This window comes from Ctenocephalides felis, unplaced genomic scaffold (genome assembly GCF_003426905.1).
Source record: "Ctenocephalides felis isolate EL2017-DRISC unplaced genomic scaffold, ASM342690v1 CF-g0.4_SCAFFOLD_02211, whole genome shotgun sequence".
Taxonomy (NCBI): Eukaryota; Metazoa; Arthropoda; class Insecta; order Siphonaptera; family Pulicidae; genus Ctenocephalides; species Ctenocephalides felis.
In genome coordinates this window covers 11691-17500 of record NW_020538365.1, presented here as the reverse complement: position 1 = coordinate 17500, position 5810 = coordinate 11691, and the positions used below count along the sequence as shown (strand labels likewise).

General features: G+C 39.4%; 1 non-coding gene across 1 annotated transcript in view; it reads right to left on the bottom strand.

Moving 5' to 3' along the window:
* Positions 1–1515, bottom strand: part of LOC113380560 — a 1927-nt gene extending 412 nt beyond the window's left edge. The window contains exon 1 of the ribosomal RNA XR_003367445.1: positions 1–1515. This exon is cut by the window's left edge and continues 412 nt beyond it. This is a non-coding gene — a ribosomal RNA (small subunit ribosomal RNA).
* Between the last annotated feature and the right edge of the window lie 4295 nt (positions 1516–5810).

Genomic DNA, 5810 nt, shown 5'->3' with positions numbered 1-5810 from the left:
CCCTCTAAGAAGATATATTTGTACGCCGGTAGTGAGAACCACAACCAACAACGACCGAAGCCGAAGCGGAGGGTCTTTGCGATACCAGAAAGTACGTCTATTTAGCAGGCTAGAGTCTCGTTCGTTATCAGAATTAACCAGACAAATCACTCCACCAACTAAGAACGGCCATGCACCACCACCCACCGAATCAAGAAAGAGCTCTCAATCTGTCAATCCTTCCGGTGTCTGGACCTGGTGAGGTTTCCCGTGTTGAGTCAAATTAAGCCGCAGGCTCCACTCCTTGTAGTGCCCTTCCGTCAATTCCTTTAAGTTTCAGCTTTGCAACCATACTTCCCCCGGAACCCAAAAGCTTTGGTTTCCCGGAAGCTGCCCGCCGAGTCATCGGAGGAACTTCGGCGGATCGCTAGCTGGCATCGTTTATGGTTAGAACTAGGGCGGTATCTGATCGCCTTCGAACCTCTAACTTTCGTTCTTGATTGATGAAAACACATTTGGCAAATGCTTTCGCTTCTGTCCGTCTTGCGACGATCCAAGAATTTCACCTCTAACGTCGCAATACGAATGCCCCCAGTTGTCCCTATTAATCATTACCTCGGAATTCCGAAAACCAACAAAATAGAACCGAGGTCCTATTCCATTATTCCATGCACACAATATTCAGGCGAATGAGCCTGCTTTAAGCACTCTAATTTGTTCAAAGTAAACGTACCGGCCCACCTCGACACTCGGTGAAGAGCACCTTGGTAGGATTTTGAGTTGGGCCGCCTTTTTACGGGCTAAGCCCACCGGTAGGACGTCCCACAGACATGCCAGTTGAACACCGCGAGCGGTGAACCGACAGTGTGGGACACAGATTCAACTACGAGCTTTTTAACCGCAACAACTTTAATATACGCTATTAGAGCTGGAATTACCGCGGCTGCTGGCACCAGACTGGCCCTCTAATAGATCCTCGTTAAAGGATTTAAAGTGTACTCATTCCGATTACGGGGCCTCGGATGAGTCCCGTATCGTTATTTTTCGTCACTACCTCCCCGTGCCGGGAGTGGGTAATTTGCGCGCCTGCTGCCTTCCTTGGATGTGGTAGCCGTTTCTCAGGCTCCCTCTCCGGAATCGAACCCTGATTCCCCGTTACCCGTAACAACCATGGTAGTCGCAGAAACTACCATCGACAGTTGATAAGGCAGACATTTGAAAGATGCGTCGCCGGTACTAGACCGTGCGATCGGCACAAAGTTATTCAGAGTCACCAAGTCAAACGGTGAGCAAGGCAAGCCCGCCACCGATTGGTTTTGATCTAATAAAAGCATTCCTTCCATCTCTGGTCGGAACTCTATTTGCATGTATTAGCTCTAGAATTACCACAGTTATCCAAGTAATGTGGGTACGATCTAAGGAACCATAACTGATGTAATGAGCCATTCGCGGTTTCACCTTAATGTGGCTTGCACTGAGACATGCATGGCTTAATCTTTGAGACAAGCATATACTACTGGCAGGATCAACCAGGGTGCTATATATATAATAGCATAGTGCGTAAATGTCCCTCGGCGTCACCCGAGAGACCACACTTTGTATAGAAAAGTTCGATGAATATTTCTAAACAACGAATTTTCTTACATATATATATCTGAGTCGTACGATATTCCCTGGACATGACGAACAGTTTACATCGCGACTTGATATTTTATATATTCTGCGCTTACACAGAGGCTAGACCTTTAACAACCGTCGAAACGGCGGTCCGTACATGAAATTTGCGGTCCGCAGACCCAGTTAATTTCAAACAGTCTCTTTACCCTTCGTTAGATTGAAAACGTCGGGGCGAATTCATTATAAGAATTCATCGTTATAACTAACTTTTATTCTCGCTCGGAGAGTATTGAGTTGATTGCATTTGTATATTTTATTTTCCGCATAAGAGTCTTTGCGTCAACGACACATGCCCGCGGATATGCTGTACAGTATGGTTGAACACTTATAAATAAGGTCCAGAACCCGGCCGTAAACCGACATCCGAACATATACGGCGTATATTATTCTAGACACGGTCTACGACAGTTTGACCTGCAGCGACGGGTCGCCTCGGGTTACCGTGCGAACCATCACCGCGATGGTCTGGACAGGCTATATGGCGGGTCGCAAGAAAATAAATTCTCTAGGACGCGCAACCACTTTAGCAATTTTAGAGCACGTTGTGGTCCAAAAACAAACGTCCTCGCTTTAAAATTGAAATATGAATATTTCACTGTGTGTGAGATTGAAAAATCTGCTTTCGCTGATTTTTCATTTTCTTAAAACAACGCAATGAAGCGAATGTTCAAATTCGCACAATTTGAATAAAATGTGCAGAGTATATAGAATACTAACGCAAGCGTTTACTACAATCGACTTTAAAACACTAGACTTTCATCTAGCGCCCAAAGAATTGATTGAGCTATGCGTTTAAAGTATAATATTCAAAAAGAACGCCGTTTTCACAACGAACTTCGTCATTCGCTCAGGCATCTGGCGATACCGAGCAGATATACATGGCAGTGCTCTCACACAATGCATAAGAGCGCTAAGCGGTTGTAAACTGCGTCACGCTGCTTTTGCACACTGCGCAATATTTTGCGACTAGCTCCGGTCAAACGTTAATGAAACGAATGATCATTGCCAGAAGCTTTTGCCCACAGTATATTATACTATAGGAGCGCACTTGATTACAGCAATAATTTGTCGAGTAATCACAAGATTTCATATTTGTGGTCAGCAGACCCAAATAATTTTAACTCGCACCGATCGAACGTTCATAAATGAATGATCCTCGGTGCGAGAAGCTTCGTCAGTTCTGCTGCACCACCCATCTATTTGACTTTAGTCCATTTGTAAAATCCTATATTATTAAAATATATAGATTTTATATTTGCGGTCCGCAGACCCAAATAATTTCAACTCGCTCCGATCAAACGTTCATAAAACGAAAGACCATCGCTGCGAGAAGCTTTGCTAGTTCTGCTACATTCACATATATTTGACCGTAGTCAATTTGTAAAATTCTATATTATTAAAATATATAGATTTCATATTTGCGGTCCGCAGACCCAAATAATTTCAACTCTCTCTGATCGAACGTTTAAAAACGAATGATCCTACCACCAGTTATCTATAGCCGCAAACCAGCATCCGAATATATACGGGGTATATAATTCTAGATGTGGCTCACAACATTATTAAAAGTTACGCTAATATATCATTGACAGACTAAAAGTATCGAATATGATGTAAAAACTACACCGGGGAATGATATCCGTACCCGCCCGAACAACATAGCGTACTTTAGCCTGAGCTTGCTCGCATCGCACTCGACACGACCTATCCCCTATATAAGGCGCGCGGCCACAGCGTAGGTATTTGACTGAGTCCCAAGCGATGTGCATTTGACCTGCGGCGAGGGCCTGCTCGCGCTTACGGTGTGAATCGTCAAGACAAAAGTCTGGGAAAATTTCGAACTGTGAACCCTTATGATAGAAAAATTTTTGTCGAAAATTTTGTTAGATGTTCAAACAGTTTTATATATATGGACAATATGAATTATAGTTAATTATTGAGTTTTTAGGTGTTTTTTGTTTTTTTTTTAAACTTTTGTATAAAATTATGTATTTATTGATTTTTATAGATCTCAATGAATATAAAACGAATTTATATATAGTTATATTATTTTTTATAATTATTTGTTTAAATTTTCTAATTTTACAATAAATGTTCAAACCAGTTTTCCTCGATTTTCTCTTAAACCGTAAAAGATACGAAAAAACTTTGTTCGTACGAAAGATGCAGAATAAAATTACGAATAAAATGGTATATAAATGGTTAGGTGTGTTCATATAATTTTCTCTAGATTTTCCGATTTTTCCGAATTTTCACGACGGCAACTCGCCTGTAGGCCACACCGTTGGGAATTCGAAGTTGTGATATATGGAAAAGAACTAAGAATTTTGAGACCTTTCTAATGATGTATAATAGTTTATATGTTTTCTTTAGAGAAATATCGAATCGTGAGGAGTATTGCTCCAACCTAGCCGCACTTTGCATTTTGACAAGTTAACATCTACACATATTGCTCTATACATAAACCGTAAAAGATACGAAAAAACTTTGTTCGTACGAAAGATGCAGAATAAAATTACGAATAAAATGGTATATAAATGGTTAGGTGTGTTCATATAATTTTCTCTAGATTTTCCGATTTTTCCGAATTTTCACGACGGCAACTCGCCTGTAGGCCACACCGTTGGGAATTCGAAGTTGTGATATATGGAAAAAGAACTAAGAATTTTGAGACCTTTCTAATGATGTATAATAGTTTATATGTTTTCTTTAGAGAAATATCGAATCGTGAGGAGTATTGCTCCAACCTAGCCGCACTTTGCATTTTGACAAGTTAACAACTACACAGATTGCTCTATACATCTAAACCGTAAAAGATACGAAAAAACTTTGTTCGTACGAAAGATGCAGAATAAAATTACGAATAAAATGGTATATAAATGGTTAGGTGTGTTCATATAATTTTCTCTAGATTTTCCGATTTTTCCGAATTTTCACGACGGCAACTCGCCTGTAGGCCACACCGTTGGGAATTCGAAGTTGTGATATATGGAAAAAGAACTAAGAATTTTAAGACCTTTCTAATGATGTATAATAGTTTATATGTTTTCTTTAGAGAAATATCGAATCGTGAGGAGTATTGCTCCAACCTAGCCGCACTTTGCATTTTGACAAGTTAACAACTACACAGATTGCTTATACTATCTAAACCGTAAAAGATACGAAAAAACTTTGTTCGTACGAAAGATGCAGAATAAAATTACGAATAAAATGGTATATAAATGGTTAGGTGTGTTCATATAATTTTCTCTAGATTTTCCGATTTTTCCGAATTTTCACGACGGCAACTCGCCTGTAGGCCACACCGTTGGGAATTCGAAGTTGTGATATATGGAAAAAGAACTAAGAATTTTGAGACCTTTCTAATGATGTATAATACTTTATATGTTTTCTTTAGAGAAATATCGAATCGTGAGGAGTATTGCTCCAACCTAGCCGCACTTTGCATTTTGACAAGTTAACAACTACACAGATTGCTTTATACTATCTAAACCGTAAAAGATACGAAAAAAACTTTGTTCGTACGAAAGATGCAGAATAAAATTACGAATAAAATGGTATATAAATGGTTAGGTGTGTTCATATAATTTTCTCTAGATTTTCCGATTTTTCCGAATTTTCACGACGGCAACTCGCCTGTAGGCCACACCGTTGGGAATTCGAAGTTGTGATATATGGAAAAAGAACTAAGAATTTTGAGACCTTTCTAATGATGTATAATACTTTATATGTTTTCTTTAGAGAAATATCGAATCGTGAGGAGTATTGCTCCAACCTAGCCGCACTTTGCATTTTGACAAGTTAACAACTACACAGATTGCTTATACTAAAACCGTAAAAGATACGAAAAAACTTTGTTCGTACGAAAGATGCAGAATAAAATTACGAATAAAATGGTATATAAATGGTTAGGTGTGTTCATATAATTTTCTCTAGATTTTCCGATTTTTCCGAATTTTCACGACGGCAACTCGCCTGTAGGCCACACCGTTGGGAATTCGAAGTTGTGATATATGGAAAAAGAACTAAGAATTTTGAGACCTTTCTAATGATGTATAATACTTTATATGTTTTCTTTAGAGAAATATCGAATCGTGAGGAGTATTGCTCCAACCTAGCCGCACTTTGCATTTTGACAAGTTAACAACTACACA